This window comes from Equus caballus, unplaced genomic scaffold (genome assembly GCF_041296265.1).
Source record: "Equus caballus isolate H_3958 breed thoroughbred unplaced genomic scaffold, TB-T2T haplotype1-0000016, whole genome shotgun sequence".
In the NCBI taxonomy this organism is placed as follows: domain Eukaryota; kingdom Metazoa; phylum Chordata; class Mammalia; order Perissodactyla; family Equidae; genus Equus; species Equus caballus.
Genome location: NW_027222391.1, coordinates 4,587,387 through 4,601,879, shown reverse-complemented (window position 1 = coordinate 4,601,879; position 14,493 = coordinate 4,587,387).

Here is a 14,493-nt window from a genome sequence, read left to right as displayed (position 1 = left end):
AGGCGAGTTGAGCAGGTGGTTCCAACGTGCTTGGCAGGTGCTTCAGGCGTCTCCGGCACGTGTTTCTGGCACATCTGACAGGTGGTTCCGGCATGCCCGAAAGGTGATTCCGGTCTGTCCGGTAGGTGGTTCCAGCCGGCACGGCATGTGGTTCTGGTACGTCTCAGAGGTGGTTGCGCATGCCCAACAGGTGATACCGGACTGTCAGCCACATGGTTCTGGCACGTCTGAGAGGTGGTTCCGGCATGCCCGGCAGGTCATCCCAGAGAGTCCTCCAAGTGGTTCTGGCATAACACGCAGGTGATTTTGGCGTGTCAGGCAGGTTGCTCGGTTGTGCTTGGCAGGTGGTTCAGGCTTGGCCGGCAGGTGGTTCCAGACTGTCCAGGACGTGTTTCCAGCTTCTCCGGCAGGTGGTTCTGGTACGTCTGAGAGGTGGTTCCGCCATGGCTGGCAGGTGATTCTGGACCGTCCCCCAGGTGGTTCTGGCATAGCCAGCAGTTGATATTGGCCTGTACGGCAGGTGGTTCCAGAGAGTCGAACAGGTGGCTCCGGCGTGCTCGGCAGGTGGTTCCGGTCTGTCCGGTAGGTGCTTCCGGCGTCTCCGGCACTTGGTTCTGGTGTGTCTGAGAGCTGGTTCCGGCATGTCCGGCAGATGATTCCGGAGTGTCCGCCAAGTGGTTCTGGCATACCCAGCAGGTGATTTTGGCGTGTCAGGGAGGTGGTACCGGTGAGTCGAGCAGGTGGTTCCGGCGTGCTCAGCAGGTGGTTCAGGCGGTTCTGGCAGGTGGTATCCGTCTGTTCGGGGTGTGGTTCCAGCATCTCATGAACACGTTTCTGGCAAGTCTGAGATGTGGTTCCAGCCGGCCCGACAGGTGTTTCCGCAGTGTCCGCCAAGCGGTTCTGGCGTAGTTGGCAGGTGATTTTGGCATGACTGGCAGGTGGTTCCAGCAAGCCTGGCAGGTGATTCCAAAGTGTTCACCAACTGGTTGTGGCGTAGCCGGCAGGTGATTTTTGCGTGATCGGCAGGTGGTTCTGGCGAGTCGAGCAGGTGGTTCCGGCGTGCTCGGCTGGTGCTTCCGGGGTCATTGGCACGGGGTTCTGGCATGTCTGAGAGGTGGTTCCTGCATGCCCGGCAAGTGATTCCGGAGTGTTCGCCAAGTGGTTCTGGCATAGTCGGCAGGTGATTTTGGCATGTCCGGCAGGTGGTTCAGGCGAGTTGAGCAGGTGGTTCCAACGTGCTTGGCAGGTGCTTCCGGCGTCTCCGGCACGTGTTTCTGGCACATCTGACAGGTGGTTCCGGCATGCCCAAAAGGTGATTCCGGTCTGTCCGGTAGGTGGTTCCAGCCTGCACGGCATGTGGTTCTGGTACGTCTCAGAGGTGGTTGCGCATGCCCAACAGGTGATTCCGGACTGTCCGCCACATGGTTCTGGCACGTCTGAGAGGTGGTTCCGGCATGCCCGGCAGGTCATCCCAGAGAGTCCTCCAAGTGGTTCTGGCATAACACGCAGGTGATTTTGGCGTGTCAGGCAGGTTGTTCCGTTGTGCTTGGCAGGTGGTTCAGGCTTGGCCGGCAGGTGGTTCCAGACTGTCCAGGACGTGTTTCCAGCTTCTCCGGCAGGTGGTTCTGGTACGTCTGAGAGGTGGTTCCGCCATGGCTGGCAGGTGATTCCGGACCGTCCCCCAGGTGGTTCTGGCATAGCCAGCAGTTTATATTGGCCTGTCCGGCAGGTGGTTCCAGAGAGTCGAACAGGTGGCTCCGGCGTGCTCGGCAGGTGGTTCCGGTCTGTCCGGTAGGTCATTCTGGCGTGTCCGGCACGTGCTTCCTGCACGTCTGAGAGGTGGTTCCGGCATGCGCGACAGGTGGTTTCGGAGTGTCCGCCAGGTGGTTCTGGCGTACCCGGCAGGTGATTTTGGCGTGTCCGGCAGGTGTTTCTGGCGAGTCGAGCAGGTGGCTCCGGCATGCTCGGCAGGTGCTTCCGGCGTCTCCGGCACGTGGTTCTGGTGTGTCTGAGAGCTGGTTCCGGCATGTCCGGCAGATGATTCCGGAGTGTCCGCCAAGTGGTTCTGGCATACCCGGCTGGTGATTTGGGCATGTCAGGTAGGTGGCTCCGGCGTGCTCGGCAGGTTGTTCAGACGGGTCTGGCAGGTGTTTTCCGTCTGTTCGGGGTGTGGTTCCAGCATCTCATGCACATGGTTCTGGCACGTCTGAGATGTGGTTCCGGCCGGCCCGACAGGTGTTTCCACAGTGTCCGCCAAGTGGTACTGGCGTAGTTGGCAGGTGATTTTGGCATGACCGGCAGGTGGTTCCAGCAAGCCCGGCAGGTGATTCCGAAGTGTTCCCCAACTGGTTGTGGCGTAGCCGGCAGGTGATTTTTGCGTGTCCGGCAGGTGGTTCTGGCGAGTCGAGCAGGTGGTTCCGGCGTGCTCGGCAGGTGCTTCCGGGGTCATTGGCACGTGGTTCTGGCATATCTGAGAGGTGGTTCCGGCATGCCCGGCAGGTGATTCCGGAGTGTTCGCCAAGTGTTTCCGGCGTAGCCGGCAGGTGATTCTGCATGTCCAGCGGTCGTTCCGGCGGGTCGAGCCGGTGGTTCCGGCGTGTCCGGCAGGTGGTTCCGGTCTGTCTGGCAGGTGGTCCTGTGGTGTCCGGCACGAGGTTCAGTCTGAGAGGCTGTGCCGGCATGCCCCTCACGTGATTCCGGCTTGTCCCCGAAGTGGTGCTGGTGTAGCGGGCAGGTGATTTTGGCGTGTCGGGCAGGTGGTTCAGGCGAGTTGAGCAGGTGGTTGCGACGTGCTCGGCAGGTGCTTCCGGCGTCTCCGGCACGTGTTTCTGGCACATCTGACTGGTGGTTCCGGCATGCCCAAAAGTTGATTCCGGTCTGTCCGGTAGGTGGTTCCGGCGTGCACGGCACGTTGTTCTGGTACGTGTCAGAGGTGGTTGCATATGCCCAACAGGTGATTCCGGACTGTGCGCCACGTGCTTCTGGCACGTGTGAGAGGTGGTTCCAACATGCCCGGCAGGTCATTTCGGAGAGTCGTCCAAGTGGTTCTGGCGTAGCCCGCAGGTGGTTCCGCCGTGCTCGGCAGGTGGTTCAGGCATGGCCGTCACGTGGTTCCAGTCTGTCCAGGACGTGTTTCCAGCTTCTCCGGCAGGTGGTTCTGGTACGTCTGAGAGGTGGTTCCGCCATGGATGGCAGGTGATCCCGGACTGTCCCCCAGGTGGTTCTGGCATAGCCAGCAGTTGATATTGGCCTGTCCGGCAGGTGGTTCCAGCGAGTCGAACAGGTGGCTCCGGCGTTCTTGGCAGGTGGTTCCGGTCTGTCTGGTAGGTGTTTCCGGCGTGTCTGGCACGTGCTTCCGGCACGTCTGAGAGGTGGTTCCGTCATGCGCGGCAGGTGATTCCGGAGTGTCCGCCAGGTGGTTCTGGCGTACCCAGCAGGTGATTTTGGCGTGTCCGGCAGGTGTTTCTGGCGAGTCGAGCAGGTGGCTCCGGCATGCTCGGCAGGTGCTTCCGGCGTCTCCGGCACGTGGTTCTGGTGTGTCTGAGAGCTGGTTCCGGCATGTCCGGCAGATGATTCCGGAGTGTCCGCCAAGCGGTTCTGGCATACCCAGCAGGTGATTTTGGCGTGTCAGGGAGGTGGTACCGGTGAGTCGAGCAGGTGGTTCCGGCGTGCTCAGCAGGTGGTTCAGGCGGTTCTGGCAGGTGGTATCCGTCTGTTCGGGGTGTGGTTCCAGCATCTCATGAACACGTTTCTGGCACGTCTGAGATGTGGTTCCAGCCGGCCCAACAGGTGTTTCCGCAGTGTCCGCCAAGCGGTTCTGGCGTAGTTGACAGGTGCTTTTGGCATGACCGGCAGGTGGTTCCAGCAAGCCTGGCAGGTGATTCCAAAGTGTTCACCAACTGGTTGTGGCGTAGCCGGCAGGTGATTTTTGCGTGATCGGCAGGTGGTTCTGGCGAGTCGAGCAGGTGGTTCCGGCGTGCTCGGCTGGTGCTTCCGGGGTCATTGGCACGGGGTTCTGGCATGTCTGAGAGGTGGTTCCTGCATGCCCGGCAAGTGATTCCGGAGTGTTCGCCAAGTGGTTCTGGCATAGTCGGCAGGTGATTTTGGCATGTCCAGCAGGTGGTTCAGGCGAGTTGAGCAGGTGGTTCCAACGTGCTTGGCAGGTGCTTCCGGCGTCTCCGGCACGTGTTTCTGGCACATCTGACAGGTGGTTGCGGCATGCCCGAAAGGTGATTCCGGTCTGTCCGGTAGGTGGTTCCAGCCTGCACGGCATGTGGTTCTGGTACGTCTCAGAGGTGGTTGCGCATGCCCAACAGGTGATTCCGGACTGTCCGCCACATGGTTCTGGCACGTCTGAGAGGTGGTTCCGGCATGCCCGGCAGCTCATCCCAGAGAGTCCTCCAAGTGGTTCTGGCATAACACGCAGGTGATTTTGACGCGTCTGGCAGGTTGTTCCGTTGTGCTTGGCAGGTGGTTCAGGCTTGGCCGGCAGGTGCTTCCAGACTGTCCAGGACGTGTTTCCAGCTTCTCCGGCAGGTGGTTCTGGTACGTCTGAGAGGTGGTTCTGCCATGGCTGCCCGGTGATTCTGGACCGTCCCCCAGGTGGTTCTGGCATAGCCAGCAGTTGATATTGGCCTGTCCGGCAGGTGGTTACAGCGAGTCGAACAGGTGGCTCCGGCGTGCTCGGCAGGTGGTTCCGGTCTGTCCGGTAGGTGATTCCGGCGTGCCCGGCACGTGCTTCCGGCACGTCTGAGAGGTGGTACCGACATGCGCGACAGGTGGTTTCGGAGTGTCCGCCAGGTGGTTCTGGCGTACCCGGCAGGTGATTTTGGCGTGTCCGGCAGGTGTTTCTGGCGAGTCGAGCAGGTGGCTCCGGCATGCTCGGCAGGTGCTTCCGGCGTCTCCGGCACGTGGTTCTGGTGTGTCTGAGAGCTGGTTCCGGAATGTCCGGCAGATGATTCCGGAGTGTCTGCCAAGTGGTTCTGGCATACCCGGCTGGTGATTTGGGCATGTCAGGTAGGTGGTTCCGGCGAGTCGAGCAGGTGGCTCCGGCGTGCTCGGCAGGTTGTTCAGACGGGTCTGGCAGGTGTTTTCCGTCTGTTCGGGGTGTTGTTCCAGCATCTCATGCACATGGTTCTGGCACGTCTGAGATGTGGTTCCGGCCGGCCCGACAGGTGTTTCCACAGTGTCCGCCAAGTGGTACTGGCGTAGTTGGCAGGTGATTTTGGCATGACCGGCAGGTGGTTCCAGCAAGCCCGGCAGGTGATTCCAAAGTGTTCCCCAACTGGTTGTGGCGTAGCCGGCAGGTGATTTTTGCGTGTCCGGCAGGTGGTTCTGGCGAGTCGAGCAGGTGGTTCCGGCGTGCTCGGCAGGTGCTTCCGGGGTCATTGGCACGTGGTTCTGGCATATCTCAGAGGTGGTTCCGGCATGCCCGGCAGGTGATTCCGGAGTGTTCGCCAAGTGTTTCCGGCGTAGCCGGCAGGTGATTTTGCATGACCAGCGGTCGTTCCGGCGGGTCGAGCCGGTGGTTCCGGCGTGTCCAGCAGGTGGTTCCGGTCTGTCCGGCAGGTGGTTCTGTGGTGTCCGGCACGAGGTTCAGTCTGAGAGGCTGTGCCGGCATGCCCCTCACGTGATTCCGGCTTGTCCCCGAAGTGGTGCTGGTGTAGCGGGCAGGTGATTTTGGTGTGTCCGGCAGGTGGTTCAGGCGAGTTGAGCAGGTGGTTGCGACGTGCTCGGCAGGTGGTTCCGGCGTCTCCGGCACGTGTTTCTGGCACATCTGACTGGTGGTTCCGGCATGCCCAAAAGTTGATTCCGGTCTGTCCGGTAGGTGGTTCCGGCGTGCACGGCACGTGGTTCTGGTACGTCTCAGAGGTGGTTGCGTATGCCCAACAGGTGATTCCGGACTGTCCGCCACGTGCTTCTGGCACGTCTGAGAGGTGGTTCCCACATGCCCGGCAGGTCATTTCGGAGAGTCGTCCAAGTGGTTCTGGCGTAGCCCGCAGGTGATTTTGGCGTGTCCGGCAGGTGGTTCCGCCGTGCTCGGCAGGTGGTTCAGGCATGGCCGTCACGTGGTTCCAGTCTGTCCAGGACGTGTTTCCAGCTTCTCCGGCAGGTGGTTCTGGTACGTCTGAGAGGTGGTTCCGCCATGGCTGGCAGGTGATCCCGGACTGTCCCCCAGGTGGTTCTGGCATAGCCAGCAGTTGATATTGGCCTGTCCGGCAGGTGGTTCCAGCGAGTCGAACAGGTGGCTCCGGCATTCTTGGCAGGTGGTTCCGGTCTCTCCGTTAGGTGTTTCCGGCGTGTCCGGCGCGTGCTTCCGGCACGTCTGAGAGGTGGTTCCGGCATGCGCGGCAGGTGATTCCGTAGTGTCCGCCAGGTGGTTCTGGCGTACCCGGCAGGTGATTTTGGCGTGTCCGGCAGGTGTTTCTGGCGAGTCGAGCAGGTGGCTCCGGCATGCTCGGCAGGTGCTTCCGGCGTCTCCGGCACTTGGTTCTGGTGTGTCTGAGAGCTGGTTCCGGCATGTCCGGCAGATGATTCCGGAGTGTCCGCCAAGTGGTTCTGGCATACCCAGCAGGTGATTTTGGCGTGTCAGGTAGGTGGTACCGGTGAGTCGAGCAGGTGGTTCCGGCGTGCTCAGCAGGTGGTTCAGGCGGTTCTGGCAGGTGGTATCCGTCTGTTCGGGGTGTGGTTCCAGCATCTCATGAACACGTTTCTGGCACGTCTGAGATGTGGTTCCAGCCGGCCCGACAGGTGTTTCCGCAGTGTCCGCCAAGCGGTTCTGGCGTAGTTGGCAGGTGATTTTGGCATGACTGGCAGGTGGTTCCAGCAAGCCTGGCAGGTGATTCCAAAGTGTTCACCAACTGGTTGTGGCGTAGCCGGCAGGTGATTTTTGCGTGATCGGCAGGTGGTTCTGGCGAGTCGAGCAGGTGGTTCCGGCGTGCTCGGCTGGTGCTTCCGGGGTCATTGGCACGGGGTTCTGGCATGTCTGAGAGGTGGTTCCTGCATGCCCGGCAAGTGATTCCGGAGTGTTCGCCAAGTGGTTCTGGCATAGTCGGCAGGTGATTTTGGCATGTCCGGCAGGTGGTTCAGGCGAGTTGAGCAGGTGGTTCCAACGTGCTTGGCAGGTGCTTCCGGCGTCTCCGGCACGTGTTTCTGGCACATCTGACAGGTGGTTCCGGCATGCCCGAAAGGTGATTCCGGTCTGTCCGGTAGGTGGTTCCAGCCTGCACGGCATGTGGTTCTGGTACGTCTCAGAGGTGGTTGCGCATGCCCAACAGGTGATTCCGGACTGTCCGCCACATGGTTCTGGCACGTCTGAGAGGTGGTTCCGGCATGCCCGGCAGGTCATCCCAGAGAGTCCTCCAAGTGGTTCTGGCATAGCACGCAGGTGATTTTGGCGTGTCAGGCAGGTTGTTCCGTTGTGCTTGGCAGGTGGTTCAGGCTTGGCCGGCAGGTGGTTCCAGACTGTCCAGGACGTGTTTCCAGCTTCTCCGGCAGGTGGTTCTGGTACGTCTGAGAGGTGGTTCCGCCATGGCTGCCCGGTGATTCTGGACCGTCCCCCAGGTGGTTCTGGCATAGCCAGCAGTTGATATTGGCCTGTCCGGCAGGTGGTTCCAGAGAGTCGAACAGGTGGCTCCGGCGTGCTCGGCAGGTGGTTCCGGTCTGTCCGGTAGGTGATTCCGGCTTGCCCGGCACGTGCTTCCGGCACATCTGAGAGGTGGTTCCGGCATGCGCGACAGGTGGTTTCGGAGTGTCCGCCAGGTGGTTCTGGCGTACCCGGCAGGTGATTTTGGCGTGTCCGGCAGGTGTTTCTGGCGAGTCGAGCAGGTGGCTCCGGCATGCTCGGCAGGTGCTTCCGGCGTCTCCAGCACGTGGTTCTGGTGTGTCTGAGAGCTGGTTCCGGCATGTCCGGCAGATGATTCCGGAGTGTCCGCCAAGTGGTTCTGGCATACCCGGCTGGTGATTTGGGCATGTCAGGTAGGTGGTTCCGGCGAGTCGAGCAGGTGGCTCCGGCGTGCTCGGCAGGTTGTTCAGACGGGTCTGGCAGGTGTTTTCCGTCTGTTCGGGGTGTGGTTCCAGCATCTCATGCACATGGTTCTGGCACGTCTGAGATGTGGTTCCGGCCGGCCCGACAGGTGTTTCCACAGTGTCCGCCAAGTGGTACTGGCGTAGTTGGCAGGTGATTTTGGCATGACCGGCAGGTGGTTCCAGCAAGCCCGGCAGGTGATTCCGAAGTGTTCCCCAACTGGTTGTGGCGTAGCCGGCAGGTGATTTTTGCGTGTCCGGCAGGTGGTTCTGGCGAGTCGAGCAGGTGGTTCCGGCGAGCTCGGCAGGTGCTTCCGGGGTCATTGGCACGTGGTTCTGGCATATCTGAGAGGTGGTTCCGGCATGCCCGGCAGGTGATTCCGGAGTGTTCGCCAAGTGTTTCCGGCGTAGCCGGCAGGTGATTTTGCATGTCCAGCGGTCGTTCCGGCGGGTCGAGCCGGTGGTTCCGGCGTGTCCGGCAGGTGGTTCCGGTCTGTCCGGCAGGTGGTTCTGTGGTGTCCGGCACGAGGTTCAGTCTGAGAGGCTGTGCCGGCATGCCCCTCACGTGATTCCGGCTTGTCCCCGGAGTGGTGCTGGTGTAGCGGGCAGGTGATTTTGGCGTTTCCGGCAGGTGGTTCAGGCGAGTTGAGCAGGTGCTTGCGACGTGCTCGGCAGGTGGTTCCGGCGTCTCCGGCACGTGTTTCTGGCACATCTGACTGGTGGTTCCGGCATGCCCAAAAGTTGATTCCGGTCTGTCCGGTAGGTGGTTCCGGCGTGCACGGCACGTGGTTCTGGTACGGGTCAGAGGTGGTTGCGTATGCCCAACAGGTGATTCCGGACTGTCCGCCACGTGCTTCTGGCACGTCTGAGAGGTGGTTCCAACATGCCCGGCAGGTCATTTCGGAGAGTCGTCCAAGTGGTTCTGGCGTAGCCCGCAGGTGATTTTGGCGTGTCCGGCAGGTGGTTCCGCCGTGCTCGGCAGGTGGTTCAGGCATGGCCGTCACGTGGTTCCAGTCTGTCCAGGACGTGTTTCCAGCTTCTCCGGCAGGTGGTTCTGGTACGTCTGAGAGGTGGTTCCGCCATGGCTGGAAGGTGATCCCGGACTGTCCCCCAGGTGGTTCTGGCATAGCCAGCAGTTGATATTGGCCTGTCCGGCAGGTGGTTCCAGCGAGTCGAACAGGTGGCTCCGGCGTTCTTGGCAGGTGGTTCCGGTCTGTCAGGTAGGTGTTTCCGGTGTGTCTCTCACGTGCTTCCGGCACGTCTGAGAGGTGGTTCCGGCATGCGCGGCAAGTGATTCCGTAGTGTCCGCCAGGTGGTTCTGGCATACCCGGCAGGTGATTTTGGCGTGTCCGGCAGGTGTTTCTGGCGAGTCGAGCAGGTGGCTCCGGCATGCTCGGCAGGTGCTTCCGGCGTCTCCGGCACTTGGTTCTGGTGTGTCTGAGAGCTGGTTCCGGCATGTCCGGCAGATGATTCCGGAGTGTCCGCCAAGTGGTTCTGGCATACCCAGCAGGTGATTTTGGCGTGTCAGGGAGGTGGTACCGGTGAGTCGAGCAGGTGGTTCCGGCGTGCTCAGCAGGTGGTTCAGGCGGTTCTGGCAGGTGGTATCCGTCTGTTCGGGGTGTGGTTCCAGCATCTCATGAACACGTTTCTGGCACGTCTGAGATGTGGTTCCAGCCGGCCCGACAGGTGTTTCCGCAGTGTCCGCCAAGCGGTTCTGGCGTAGTTGGCAGGTGATTTTGGCATGACCGGCAGGTGGTTCCAGCAAGCCTGGCAGGTGATTCCAAAGTGTTCACCAACTGGTTGTGGCGTAGCCGGCAGGTGATTTTTGCGTGATCGGCAGGTGGTTCTGGCGAGTCGAGCAGGTGGTTCCGGCGTGCTCGGCTGGTGCTTCCGGGGTCATTGGCACGGGGTTCTGGCATGTCTGAGAGGTGGTTCCTGCATGCCCGGCAAGTGATTCCGGAGTGTTCGCCAAGTGGTTCTGGCATAGTCGGCAGGTGATTTTGGCATGTCCGGCAGGTGCTTCAGGCGAGTTGAGCAGGTGGTTCCAACGTGCTTGGCAGGTGCTTCCGGCGTCTCCGGCACGTGTTTCTGGCACATCTGACAGGTGGTTCCGGCATGCCCGAAAGGTGATTCCGGTCTGTCCGGTAGGTGGTTCCAGCCTGCACGGCATGTGGTTCTGGTACGTCTCAGAGGTGGTTGCGCATGCCCAACAGGTGATTCCGGACTGTCCGCCACATGGTTCTGGCACGTCTGAGAGGTGGTTCCGGCATGCCCGGCAGCTCATCCCAGAGAGTCCTCCAAGTGGTTCTGGCATAACACGCAGGTGATTTTGACGCGTCTGGCAGGTTGTTCCGTTGTGCTTGGCAGGTGGTTCAGGCTTGGCCGGCAGGTGCTTCCAGACTGTCCAGGACGTGTTTCCAGCTTCTCCGGCAGGTGGTTCTGGTACGTCTGAGAGGTGGTTCTGCCATGGCTGCCCGGTGATTCTGGACCGTCCCCCAGGTGGTTCTGGCATAGCCAGCAGTTGATATTGGCCTGTCCGGCAGGTGGTTACAGCGAGTCGAACAGGTGGCTCCGGCGTGCTCGGCAGGTGGTTCCGGTCTGTCCGGTAGGTGATTCCGGCGTGCCCGGCACGTGCTTCCGGCACGTCTGAGAGGTGGTACCGGCATGCGCGACAGGTGGTTTCGGAGTGTCCGCCAGGTGGTTCTGGCGTACCCGGCAGGTGATTTTGGCGTGTCCGGCAGGTGTTTCTGGCGAGTCGAGCAGGTGGCTCCGGCATGCTCGGCAGGTTCTTCCGGCGTCTCCGGCACGTGGTTCTGGTGTGTCTGAGAGCTGGTTCCGGAATGTCCAGCAGATGATTCCGGAGTGTCCGCCAAGTGGTTCTGGCATACCCGGCTGGTGATTTGGGCATGTCAGGTAGGTGGTTCCGGCGAGTCGAGCAGGTGGCTCCGGCGTGCTCGGCAGGTTGTTCAGACGGGTCTGGCAGGTGTTTTCCGTCTGTTCGGGGTGTGGTTCCAGCATCTCATGCACATGGTTCTGGCACGTCTGAGATGTGGTTCCGGCCGGCCCGACAGGTGTTTCCACAGTGTCCGCCAAGTGGTACTGGCGTAGTTGGCAGGTGATTTTGGCATGACCGGCAGGTGGTTCCAGCAAGCCCGGCAGGTGATTCCGAAGTGTTCCCCAACTGGTTGTGGCGTAGCCGGCAGGTGATTTTTGCGTGTCCGGCAGGTGGTTCTGGCGAGTCGAGCAGGTGGTTCCGGCGTGCTCGGCAGGTGCTTCCGGGGTCATTGGCACGTGGTTCTGGCATATCTGAGAGGTGGTTCCGGCATGCCCGGCAGGTGATTCCGGAGTGTTCGCCAAGTGTTTCCGGCGTAGCCGGCAGGTGATTTTGCATGTCCAGCGGTCGTTCCGGCGGGTCGAGCCGGTGGTTCCGGCGTGTCCGGCAGGTGGTTCCGGTCTGTCCGGCAGGTGGTTCTGTGGTGTCCGGCACGAGGTTCAGTCTGAGAGGCTGTGCCGGCATGCCCCTCACGTGATTCCGGCTTGTCCCCGAAGTGGTGCTGGTGTAGCGGGCAGGTGATTTTGGCGTGTCCGGCAGGTGGTTCAGGCGAGTTGAGCAGGTGGTTGCGACGTGCTCGGCAGTTGGTTCCGGCGTCTCCGGCACGTGTTTCTGGCACATCTGACTGGTGGTTCCGGCATGCCCAAAAGTTGATTCCGGTCTGTCCGGTAGGTGGTTCCGGCGTGCACGGCACGTGGTTCTGGTACGTCTCAGAGGTGGTTGCGTATGCCCAACAGGTGATTCCGGACTGTCCGCCACGTGCTTCTGGCACGTCTGAGAGGTGGTTCCAACATGCCCGGCAGGTCATTTCGGAGAGTCGTCCAAGTGGTTCTGGCGTAGCCCGCAGGTGATTTTGGCGTGTCCGGCAGGTGGTTCCGCCGTGCTCGGCAGGTGGTTCAGGCATGGCCGTCACGTGGTTCCAGTCTGTCCAGGACGTGTTTCCAGCTTCTCCGGCAGGTGGTTCTGGTACGTCTGAGAGGTGGTTCCGCCATGGCTGGCAGGTGATCCCGGACTGTCCCCCAGGTGGTTCTGGCATAGCCAGCAGTTGATATTGGCCTGTCCGGCAGGTGGTTCCAGCGAGTCGAACAGGTGGCTCCGGCGTTCTTGGCAGGTGGTTCCGGTCTGTCCGGTAGGTGTTTCCGGCGTGTCTGGCACGTGCTTCCGGCACGTCTGAGAGGTGGTTCCGTCATGCGCGGCAGGTGATTCCGGAGTGTCCGCCAGGTGGTTCTGGCGTACCCAGCAGGTGATTTTGGCGTGTCCGGCAGGTGTTTCTGGCGAGTCGAGCAGGTGGCTCCGGCATGCTCGGCAGGTGCTTCCGGCGTCTCCGGCACTTGGTTCTGGTGTGTCTGAGAGCTGGTTCCGGCATGTCCGGCAGATGATTCCGGAGTGTCCGCCAAGTGGTTCTGGCATACCCAGCAGGTGATTTTGGCGTGTCAGGGAGGTGGTACCGGTGAGTCGAGCAGGTGGTTCCGGCGTGCTCAGCAGGTGGTTCAGGCGGTTCTGGCAGGTGGTATCCGTCTGTTCAGGGTGTGGTTCCAGCATCTCATGAACACGTTTCTGGCACGTCTCAGATGTGGTTCCAGCCGGCCCGACAGGTGTTTCCGCAGTGTCCGCCAAGCGGTTCTGGCGTAGTTGTCAGGTGATTTTGGCATGACCGGCAGGTGGTTCCAGCAAGCCTGGCAGGTGATTCCAAAGTGTTCACCAACTGGTTGTGGCGTAGCCGGCAGGTGATTTTTGCGTGATCGGCAGGTGGTTCTGGCGAGTCGAGCAGGTGGTTCCGGCGTGCTCGGCTGGTGCTTCCGGGGTCATTGGCACGGGGTTCTGGCATGTCTGAGAGGTGGTTCCTGCATGCCCGGCAAGTGATTCCGGAGTGTTCGCCAAGTGGTTCTGGCATAGTCGGCAGGTGATTTTGGCATGTCCGGCAGGTGGTTCAGGCGAGTTGAGCAGGTGGTTCCAACGTGCTTGGCAGGTGCTTCCGGCGTCTCCGGCACGTGTTTCTGGCACATCTGACAGGTGGTTGCGGCATGCCCGAAAGGTGATTCCGGTCTGTCCGGTAGGTGGTTCCAGCCTGCACGGCATGTGGTTCTGGTACGTCTCAGAGGTGGTTGCGCATGCCCAACAGGTGATTCCGGACTGTCCGCCACATGGTTCTGGCACGTCTGATAGGTGGTTCCGGCATGCCCGGCAGCTCATCCCAGAGAGTCCTCCAAGTGGTTCTGGCACAACACGCTGGTGATTTTGGCGTGTCTGGCAGGTTGTTCCGTTGTGCTTGGCAGGTGGTTCAGGCTTGGCCGGCAGGTGGTTCCAGACTGTCCAGGACGTGTTTCCAGCTTCTCTGGCAGGTGGTTCTGGTACGTCTGAGAGGTGGTTCCGCCATGGCTGGCAGGTGATTCCGGACCGTCCCCCAGGTGGTTCTGGCATAGCCAGCAGTTGATATTGGCCTGTCCGGCAGGTGGTTACAGCGAGTCGAACAGGTGGCTCCGGCGTGCTCGGCAGGTGGTTCCGGTCTGTCCGGTAGGTGATTCCGGCGTGTCCGGCACGTGCTTCCGGCACGTCTGAGAGGTAGTTCCGGCATGCGCGACAGGAGGTTTCGGAGTGTCCGCCAGGTGGTTCTGGAGTACCCGGCAGGTGATTTTGGCGTGTCCGGCAGGTGTTTCTTGCGAGTCGAGCAAGTGGCTCCGGCATGCTCGGCAGGTGCTTCCGGCGTCTCCGGCACGTGGTTCTGGTGTATCTTAGAGCTGGTTCCGGCATGTCCGGCAGATGATTCCGGAGTGTCCGCCAAGTGGTTCTGGCATACCCGGCTGGTGATTTGGGCATGTCAGGTAGGTGGTTCTGGCGAGTCGAGCAGGTGGCTCCGGCGTGCTCGGCAGGTTGTTCAGACGGGTCTGGCAGGTGTTTTCCGTCTGTTCGGGGTGTGGTTCCAGCATCTCATGCACATGGTTCTGGCACGTCTGAGATGTGGTTCCGGCCGGCCCGACAGGTGTTTCCACAGTGTCCGCCAAGTGGTACTGGCGTAGTTGGCAGGTGATTTTGGCATGACCGGCAGGTGGTTCCAGCAAGCCCGGCAGGTGATTCCGAAGTGTTCCGCAACTGGTTGTGGCGTAGCCGGCAGGTGATTTTTGCGTGTCCGGCAGGTGGTTCTGGCGAGTCGAGCAGGTGGTTCCGGCGTGCTCGGCAGGTGCTTCCGGGGTCATTGGCACGTGGTTCTGGCATATCTGAGAGGTGGTTCCGGCATGCCCGGCAGATGATTCCGGAGTGTCCGCCAAGTGGTTCTGGCATACCCAGCGGTGATTTTGGCGTGTCAGGGAGGTGGTACCGGTGAGTCGTGCAGGTGGTTCCGGCGTGCTCAGCAGGTGGTTCAGGCGGTTCTGGCAGGTGGTATCCGTCTGTTCGGGGTGTGGTTCCAGCATCTCATG